Source organism: Physeter macrocephalus, chromosome 6 (genome assembly GCF_002837175.3).
Source record: "Physeter macrocephalus isolate SW-GA chromosome 6, ASM283717v5, whole genome shotgun sequence".
NCBI lineage: Eukaryota > Metazoa > Chordata > Mammalia > Artiodactyla > Physeteridae > Physeter > Physeter macrocephalus.
The window spans coordinates 6,704,172-6,714,624 of record NC_041219.1 but is presented as its reverse complement, the minus strand read 5'-3'; positions in this window follow the sequence as shown (position 1 = coordinate 6,714,624).

Below are 10,453 nucleotides of genomic sequence, written 5' to 3'. Positions count from 1 at the left end.
CAGAAGTGACTGCTTCTAAATGAGAAAAATCTTCTGGGACATCATCATGAAGAACATGGTTGTCTTAACCTTTGTTCCTGTGAGTGCTGAGTTGGTTATCTAGGGCATCACGTACATATAATAGACTCTCTAGTTGACTGTCTCCAGCTAAATTCTTGGTTTCAGTTCTTTAGTTCATTAGTAACCAAAATGTCATCTATCACCAACAGTGCTGGTGTATTCTCAGAGGCGCTGCCACAGCTGGATCTCCTGAGCCCTTCAGAGGCACTTCACATATAAGCGGGTGCTGTGACATTTAGTTAAGAGTTGCTGTGTCTATTTCCAGAATTATTATTTTGTCTTTTTGACTTTTTCATATTTAAGTTGAAAAATCAGTGTCCTTCACAACTCCAGCATTTCATTTTTCTACAACTTACTTACAGAAATCCTTATTTTTTAAAAATGTGCAATAGATTTACATGTAAAACCATTAAATCAAAGCCATCCTTTTTTTGAAAAACAGTTTCTGGATTCAGATTAAGTTAGCAAAATAATATGCCCTATGAGGCTTGACCCTTTTTTTTTTCCAAAGTAGCTGTTTGTTTGATGGCATTTACTCTTAAAGAAAAAGAGAATCTTATGATATGAACGAATCACTTAGTAACTCTGCTGATAACATCCTCCACAATCATAAAATGTTAGAGCTGGAAGGGCCACCTTAGGGATGGACAATGATGGAAACCAAGACCTAAGTTTAAAATGACACAGCAAAATAGGATAGTGCTAGAATTGAAACTTGTTTTCCTATTACTTGTGGGGGAGAACCTATCTACACATAAATATAGACAAAGAAGAAAGCTTCTCAGATCCAGTGGATGCAGCAGCCATCTCCAACACTGAGACAGAACTTCAGTGGAACTTTCAACATTTTGTGTGATTATTCCTTTCATTTTTTGCATCTCATATGTCTGGAGACATCCATTTGCTAAACAAGTTTCAGACTGTTAATTTAGAGTCATACTTTAGCAAAAGTAGTCACAATCTTAAAGCTGAAATAGTATAGAACAGAAAAGGAGAAAACATGATTTTTTAACATAATACTATTCTAAAACATTTTTATTAAGGCTAATTAAATCAAAACACCTAAAACCCAGAAGAGGTTCTACCACTAGATTTTGAAAGAATTGGCAAGGCTTTTAATGTTGCCAATAAAAGGAGCATTCATAATAGATGTGTAAAAAATTAACTGGTAAAATTCAAGCTTGAGTAACATAGAAAACCATGCAGGGATGGTTCTGTGTAGGAGTTAACATTCACCAAAGGCCATGCTCACTAAAATATCTCCCTAACCCAGTATCTCCCATGGAAAATTGTACTATTATTTTAGAGAATTGTTGATCTAAGTAAAGCTTGCCTTTTTTCTGGGGTGTATTGTAATGATGCAAGAACCTTTGTGTAAAGTGTCTTAATATTAAATTACTTTTCTTTTTGCTTTTGGAGCTCTTGATCCCAGGAAGAAACTTGGCATCTATTTCAGTCTTTAAGAAAGAACCAGCAATGAAATATGTTTCCTGTCTCTGCTACCCTGCTGCAAGCTGTTGGTGGCTAAGAAGTTTCTGTGTCTTACAGCTTGCAGAGGAGCTAAGGTAAAAAACAAGAACAAAAATCAGAACCAAAAAGCTGACAATACAACTATAGAAACAAAGGGCATTAAAAGTGGAAAAGTTCAGAAGTCTGGGAACATTCCTAAATCTAACCTCAATCAGAAAATACCATTTGTAAGAGATATAAATTAAATGTTCAAGCCATATTTCATTCCTAAAGAACTTTCCAGTGAACCCTGACCCAGTCTTCACTCAAGTAGATGTTCCTTCCCGACTCATGACAGATGGCTGGGGAAGGAAACAACTGTCTACCTGCAAAGGATAACACATCAGCAATAAATAAAGGCAAACCAGGACACAAGAGAAATAAAATGAATGATCCCGCTTTGGTGGAAAAATATGAGGAAAAAGGCAGAGAGGGAGTAAAATTAAAGGTGAGAGCTAGAATCTGAAGGCGCTATTGGGAGTCTTAGACCCCTTGCAGTAGCAGAGGATTTTCTCATTTAAGAGGAAGACACTCCGGACTTCCCTGGTGGCACAGTGGTTAAGAATCTGCCTGCCAATGCAGGGGACATGGGTTCGATCCCTGGGCTGGGAAGATCCCACATGCCATGGAGCAACTAAGCTCATGCGCCACAACTACTGAGCCTGCGCTCTAGAGCCCGCGAGCCACAACTACTGAAGCCAGCGCACCTAGAGCCCGTGCTCTGCAACAAGAGAAGCCACCGCAATGAGAAGCCCGCCCACCGCAAGGAAGAGTAGCCCCAGCTTGTCGCAACTAGAGAAAGCCCGCGCACAGCAACAAAGACCCAATGCAGCGAAAAATAAATAAACAAATAAATATTTTTAAAAAAAAGGAAAAAAAGAGCAAGACACTCCAAGTCCTGTTTAAAGTGCTACAGAAGGGGACTGCATGTTTAATCTCTAGGACGATCACTAATAGTTTGACTCAAAGCTATTATCTTATTGAGTGCCTTCACCTGCCATATACTACTGATTAGTGAATGTTTCTACTTTATAGATAAGAAAGTAGAGGCACAGAGAAGACCAGGATATTGCCCAAAATTTAGCAGAAGAATGGGAATAATAGTTAATGCATGTTATGCGCTAACTGTAGTATCATCTAATTTAACTCTTCACACAGCCTAGTTCTTAGACTTATATTGGAGACAAGGAAACTGAAGTTTAAAGAGACAAAGTAGCTTTCCCAAGGCCATACAGTGCCAGAGCTCAGTTTCCAGTCTGAATCCTTCTGACTTCAAAATGTGACCTCTTAACCTCTATGCCAGAGTATCCCAAAGTTTGGTCCCCAAATGGGTTCGAAATGCTGGTTAGAAATGCAAATTCTCAGACTGACACCCTCACAATCCTGTTGAATCTCAAACTCTGGGGATGAAGCCCAGGAATGTGTATTTAACAAGCCCCCCATGTGATCGGATGCATGCTTTTCTGCGTGGAGCCTCTCTGCTTTGCAGTTTCTTGTCAGCCAAATCTAATTCTTTGAGAAGAAACTCTGTCGAAGCCCGTATGACAAAGAGGAATAGTAGTGTGTAATATTTTTGACCCCTAGTGCATAATAAGCACTTAATAAACGTTAGCAACTATTATTATTATGTTCCAGGTAGCACTCTGTACAGCCTTACCGGTGTTACATCATTTAATTCTTGCAAAACTAAATAAGGCAGGGCCTATAATTATTCCCATTCTACAGATGAAGAAACTGAGGCACAGAGAGAGAGTAAGTATCTGGCCCTGGGTCATAGAGCTGGCAAATGTCGTAGCCTTACTCTGAACATGGACAGAGTAATTCTGAAGCCTGTGTTCTTAACCACTTCCTCCTATACCACAGGTTGGAAAAAAGGTTGATTAATCTCCATAGCTTGAATTAAATTCAACTTTGAGCTTTCAGTTCAGCTTTGCAGACTCATTTATGTGCTGCAAATCACTTCCCTCCAGCCTGACCCTGTTCACTTTTGCTAAAAGGTCCATGAATCCATTAGCCTTGATGTTTATGTCCCTCCCGGCATTGGCATTGTGGACTGAACATGATAGCAGAGTCATCTACGCTAAATGCAATCACATCTGTTCCCTCTGGGGCCCAGGAACATGCTGGTAAACTATTCTCAGGGTGACAGTCAATTCTTAGGGGAAAGGGACAGTGGTTGTCCCGAGCAGAAGTGGCATGTCAACACAGAATGGGAGACATAAAGAAAGGGAAGTCACCACAGAGAGGAATCCCCAAATAAGGTGGAAGAAATGGGCCCTAAAAGGCAGCTTCCAACTCTCAGAGATTCTAACAACTAGAGGCTACGAAGTTCAGGCCCAGATGACTGCTGAACCAGGGGGGAAAGGAGAGGGACAGGGACGGGCCTCTGCAACACTGTTTAGAACAAGCAAGACAAAGAAAGCAAGCATGACTTAGGCTGTGAAGAGTGAGACGGAATGAAGGATAGGGGGTCAGGACCTCAAAGGTACCACTGCCACTGTGTCCCCCAAGCCCTAGCCATGAACAAGGAATTTGGGATAGAACGCTCACTCATCACTTCCACTTGGGTAAAGATAGCACCAATCCACCAGACAGAGGTCCAGCAGGAAACGGATGGCATACTCAAAAGGGTATGAGCAGAGCTCAGCAAAGGGACCAATGACCAAGAAGTGGGCGGTCTTCCTGGCTCCACTGGGATTTCCCTGGACCCACCACCTCTTCCCAGGGCCTCAGCACTCAAGGCTGTGCACACACTTGGCTGGACAGCTTGCCACAGGATTGGGGGTAGAGCAGTATATTTAGGCCCACTTAAAAGCTGTGTGACTTTATTAAGTATCAAGGACGAGCTGTCTTTTCCCTCCACATCTCCAAACAGGAAGTCATCAGCAGTTTCTGTATATGTTGCTGTTTCCATTAACCTTCTAGATAGCCGGCCCTTCTCTAGATCACCGTCTGCCTGGGTTGACATCTCATCATCTCAGCAAAGGCAGAGGTCCTCTGTATGGTCCCTGTGCCTCTTTCTGGCACTCCAGTCCCCGCCCCCTCCACACTGTCACCCAAGTGATTGATCTAAAATACGAAACTGACCATGGTCCTCCTGAAATTGACGAGTGGCTCCCAATTATACACAAGATGCAGTCCAGGATCCTTGGTGGCCATAGAAAGCCTTTGATGACTTGGCCTGTGCCTTCCTCCCCAGCTGTAGCTGTAGCCACTCCTCTCCCTGAAATTTATGCTTCACTGTCTCAAACGCTTGTGCTTTCTAGGGTATATGCTGCTGTTCTGTACATTTTTGCGTTGGTATATTCCTTTTTCTGCCCCCTGAAATAGTTCTCACCTCTTCTCCAACACCCAGGACCCAGCACAGGGGGCAGGAAGGTCATTAGCCCAGGCTTCACCCTCACAAAGGGTCACAAACATAGCCCTTTGATATATATACAAATCAAGTTAAATGTAGAGTCACAGAGATGCAGACAGGAATGAGAAATGAAGACAAGCTTCATATAACTTTCAACTCGGGCTCATTATTAGATCAATTTGCCTATAATGTTTTATAAAGAAATATTTTTAAAGAAATCCTTTCATTATTTTGTGAATTAAGCAATTTTTATAACCCTCTTCAGACATTTTTTAAGTTTTTTTCCTTTTCTTTTTTTTTTTCCTATACCCGGAAGTCTCAAAGATGGCAGTGACCCTCTGTTGACCCTTTTTATTTATTTATTTTTTTTTTACAGTAGGTCCTTGTTGGTTATCTGACTGCTCACCTGTTCGCTAACTTGTCTCCCCAAACTCTGCTTCACCCCAGCATTACTTCTGTACCCACAGAGACATTTTTCATTTGTCATGAATAATGCCATATTATGTTGGAATAATTTGTTCTGTGTGTTCTCTATGAGACTTCATAGTTTCTAGAACAGGTTCTCCAAGGCACCAAGTGAACAAATTTGAGATTGATTCCAGATATTATGATGATAATAATAATAATGGAGTAATTATGTAATTGAAATAGACACATTTCAACAAGGTGCCGGGAATCATTCATTTCATTCTCACACATTTAATTAACTCAATCCTCTCCAAAACCCTGTGAGATGAGAAACTGAACCCTAATAACACAGCCAATAAACAGCAGAGTCAGGATTCAAACCCTGGCAATCTGGCTTCAGAGAGGGTGTCAGCCAATCTACCAGCGGTTCTCAAACTTTGGTGTGTATCAGAATCACCTGGAGAACTTATTAATAAAACACAGATTGCTGGGTCCCCTTCACAAAGTTTCTAAATCAGAGCATTTCTACTATGCTCGGGGGTTATAAAAAAATAATGAAGCAAAAATTTGAAAGCTATTTCATTAAATTCTTTGAGGATGATTTCATCTCATTAAATAGATAATCATAGGGCTTCCCTGGTGGCGCAGTGGTTGCGCGTCCGCCTGCCGATGCAGGGGAGCCGGGTTCGCGCCCCGGTATGGGAGGATCCCACATGCCGTGGAGCGGCTGGGCCCGTGAGCCATGGCCGCTGAGCCTGCGCGTCCGGAGCCTGTGCTCCGCAACGGGAGAGGCCATAGCGGAGGAAGGCCCGCATACCACAAAAAAAAAAAAAAAAAAATAGATAATCATATGTCAGAAAATAAATTTGCAGCTTTTTTTATTTTTATTTTTTTTTGCGGTACGCGGGCCTCTCACTGCCGTGGCCTCTCCCGTTGCGGAGCACAGGCTCCGGACGCGCAGGCTCAGCGGCCACGGCTCACGGGCCCAGCCGCTCCGCGGCACGTGGGATCCTCCCGGACCGGGGCACGAACCCACGTCCCCTGCATCGGCAGGCGGACGCGCAACCACGGCGCCACCAGGGAAGCCCCAGTTTGCAGTTTTTTAAAAGGATTCAACTTTAAAGCGGACTTTGTAAAGACTGAGTTTGCATTTGTAATCATTGGTCTTTTCTCTGGAAGAGCACAGAATTTTGAGACCGTCTGGGTTCACAGAAGCCTGCTGACAAGCTCTGTATTTGCACAATTTTACAATGAGGAAATGCGTTCAGAGAAATCAGTAACCTACTCATAGCTGAGCCAGCAAACAACCCCTCCAGAACGGCTGCCCTGAGAACAGGTTGAGCTCAGGCACAACATTCCCTGATCAACTATCTAGTCACACCATCACCAGCTCAGCCCACTTCCCCACAGCCAGTTCTTTCTAACCTTGTTTATTCCTCTGTAAAAGAAAAGCCTTTTGCTGCCTGACAGTTGAGATGCTTGCAAATCTGATAGACGGAACTTCTCCTCTTGCAACGGTCCGCTTCTCCCATTACAACCATCCCTCTCCACTCTACCCACCATTTGCAGTAATTTTTTCAAATAAAATCTCTCCTTACCTAAACCTGGATTTATTTTGGACTTGATACTAGTTTGGGTTTGCCTCAAAATGCGTACGATCTCTCACCTGCATGGATACACACACTCATGATATTTTTATCCTCATACGGTAGAAAGAATAATGGACCCGGAAAGATGTGAATATGAATATGTTAGGCTACATGGCAAAGTTGCCGATGGAATTAAGCTGCTACTCAGCTGGCTCTGAGATGGAGAGATTATCCTGGATAATTTGGGTGGACCCAGTGTAACCACAAGAGTTCTCATAAATGGAAGTGGGAAGCAGGAGAAAGAGAACCAGAGAGATGATAGCAGTGTGAGAAGAACTCGGCGCAACATTTCTGATTTTGAAGAGAGAAGAAAAGGGCCACGAGCCAAGGAATGCGGATGGCCTCCAGAAGCTGGAAAAAGAAAAAAAAATGGATCCTTTCCTAGAGTTTCCAGAAGGCATGCAGCCCTGCTGACATTTTGATTTTAGCCCAGTGAGACCCATTTTGGGGTCTGACCTCCAGAACTGTAAGATAATAAATTTAGGTTGTTTAAAGCCACTGAATTCATGAAAATTTGTTACAATAGCAATGGGAAACTAATATACCCCATTTTACAGAAAACAGATCTGAGGTTTAGAGTTTATATAATTTGTCCAAGGTCATACAAGCAGTAAGTGATGAAGCCAAAACTGAAGCTGAAGTCTCTATAATACAAAGCCCCTATTTCTACTACCATGATAATTTGTAAAACAAGATCTAATCTCTTCTTCTACATGACGGCTTTTCAAATATTTGGAAGTAGATACCATGTCTTCCTTTAGCCTTCTCTAGGAAAACCCACAATTTCTTTAACAATCCTCAGATGACAGTTTAAGGTCCCCTAACCATCCTGGGAAATATGGCGGCCAAGCTGAACACGGTGCCAGTGAGGCTCCAATACCACCTTTGTGTGTTTCAATTTGTCTTTTGCCAAAATGGAATTTATAACTCATAAAATTTAAACACTACTTTTTGAGTTTAAAAATAATGAGGTGGTAGTTTTCTTATATTGACAAATTGGCTGTGAACTTAATGTTCCTACAAAATGAGTCATTTGAATTGGAACATTAATTTATTTGAGCAGCCGGGTCCACATCACTCTGAGAAAAGGGCCATTGCTCTGTCCCTACATAGATCATCCCATAATAGTCCCAACACCTGACTGTAGTTGTAACGGTTCAGGCTTCCTTCTTGCCTTCCTATGCCAACTCTCAGATTCTGGAGGTAATAATGCCCCTTTGGAAGAGTGTGCATTTGAAAGTCCACCTGGCCACCTTTGCCCCACCCAGAGAGATAAGCCGTTCCCTGCAACTGAGATTCAATGGGACCACGTGTTTTTATTAGAGACAAAAGTCTCTCCTGTAAGAAAAAGTGGGTGGAACACTGAGCCTTCGGCTTTGAAATAGCCCTTATGGCCAGTAAGTACTGCAAATACATCACAACTGGGAAAGCAGAGATAGAGGGACACACTCAGCTCCCACAGTGGTGCTTTGGTGTGGGTCCACAACAGCCAAATGTTAAAATTTCTGAACCACTTGTTAAACACAGCCAAAAATAAAAATTAAATTATATAAACTTGCAACTTCGTAAATCATATTAAAAACAAAGGCAATAAATACTCAAAACCCATCACTTCCTAATTATTTTACCACCTTTTACTATTATCTCTGCTCTTGAGGTTATTTTTGTCTACTAGATCTGTATGGGTGAAAAACTGTAACGGTGTGCCACTGCACAGCTATCCCAAATTCTGAGCTCAGTGGTGTGACACTGATGGCTTTGCAATCAGCCACAGTGGGTGGATTTACACCACAGATATCTGTAAAGGCTATGAACGGGGGCATCTCTCTCAGTCAAGCATTTACCAGCATGCCACTTTCCATCAGTAAACCTGTCCACACTACAGCCCAACCACACAAACATTGCAACCCATTCACCCCGCGAAGGAGGGAAGTCGTCAGCCTCATCATTTCATCCAATAATTATAAAGGGCAAAATAAGCCTCTCGGTAGGACTTTTTTTCTTTTAAACATTTTTTGTGGGGGGGGGCTTGGAAGTTTTATTCACACATTTATATCTCATCTGTTACCTCTTTAAATTTCAGAGTAGATTTGAATTTCATAATAACATAGAGTTAGCATTTAGGGGTATGCTCTCTCAGAAAGGAGAAATATAAGAACTCATGAGGATACGGCAGTGCTTTTGGTGTCTCTTGGTCTCTGATGTATGGGACAGTATGGAAACCTCCCCGGGGATCCTCCTGCCTATATCACCTTTTATGTCCATGGTACTGTAGCTCTTTAATTAAAAATAAGTTCTGAGGTTTCCTCTAGAATTCCAATTTCATTAACTTTGTAACTTAATCAAGATTTCCTTGTTTAGACACAACCTCATCCAAAATGCTTTAGAGAAGTTGTTAGGTTTGTTCATTTATTTGGGGAAAGTGGCAGAAAAGGAAATCTGTTTAAATATCACGGGTAAAGTACTTTTCACTTTTCATTGTTAAAATCAAATGTCACTGCACGGAGGACCTCCACTCAGGCAGTGCCCCCCAAGAAAAAGTCACCTTGAGGGGGCCTAAGGAGTGCAAATATAAAGAACTGAATTCCTCCCTCAGCTCTCTGGTGGGTCAGAAGGGGGACAGAGTCAAAACACCAGGAGGGAGGGAGGGGGAACATGATCCCTGCCAATCAAGAGAAACCAGTGATGACCTATAACCGGAACTCTATAATCAGAGACAATTAGCCTGGAGTTTGCAGGCTGCTCGGAGGTCCGGGTAAGGAAGGACTGGGGAGTTAGGGGATTATAATTAGCTAACATTCACTGAACACCTGAACATATTGGGCCAGGAACTCTATTAAGCGTGAAGCATTTTGCATATGTTATCTTCCACACATGATCTCACCAATTAACTTAACTAAATGGCCCAGAAGAGTAAATACGCTTCTTAAAATGTCTTTACACACTTCCAAGAAAGAGATTTAGACAATATGGTTAATAATAGTAAATAAGCTTTAAAGAAACCAAATAATGCTTCATGACTCCGACAAGATGAATTTTGTTGGAGATCCCAGAAAAAGCTGTTGAGCAAACAGAGGTGAGTTTATGAAATTTACAGCAGCAACGGAGACCACCTTGACAAAGTCTTGGTAGTCACACAAAAAGAGAAAGTAAGGAAAGAGTATTTGTAGGATTGGGGGATCTGCAATCAAGTGGTTTAAGGTAGTTCTTTTAAGGTGCAGAATTTATTGGGACTGAACCAAATTCATAAGATGATGAATTAATAAGGTGAAGGTCATGAGAAAAATCTTGATTATTGTCCTTAATAAGTAAGCTTTTTTTTCCGATTTTGGAGCCAATCCCTGGTATTCTGTAATAGATTCTTTGAACTTCTCCGAAGGTGTGGCCCTCCAGGGCATTATGGAAACAGGATCCTTAGAAGGAGTTGCCTGTCTCATATAATAACCTGGTAGGGCATTTCTTTCAACCT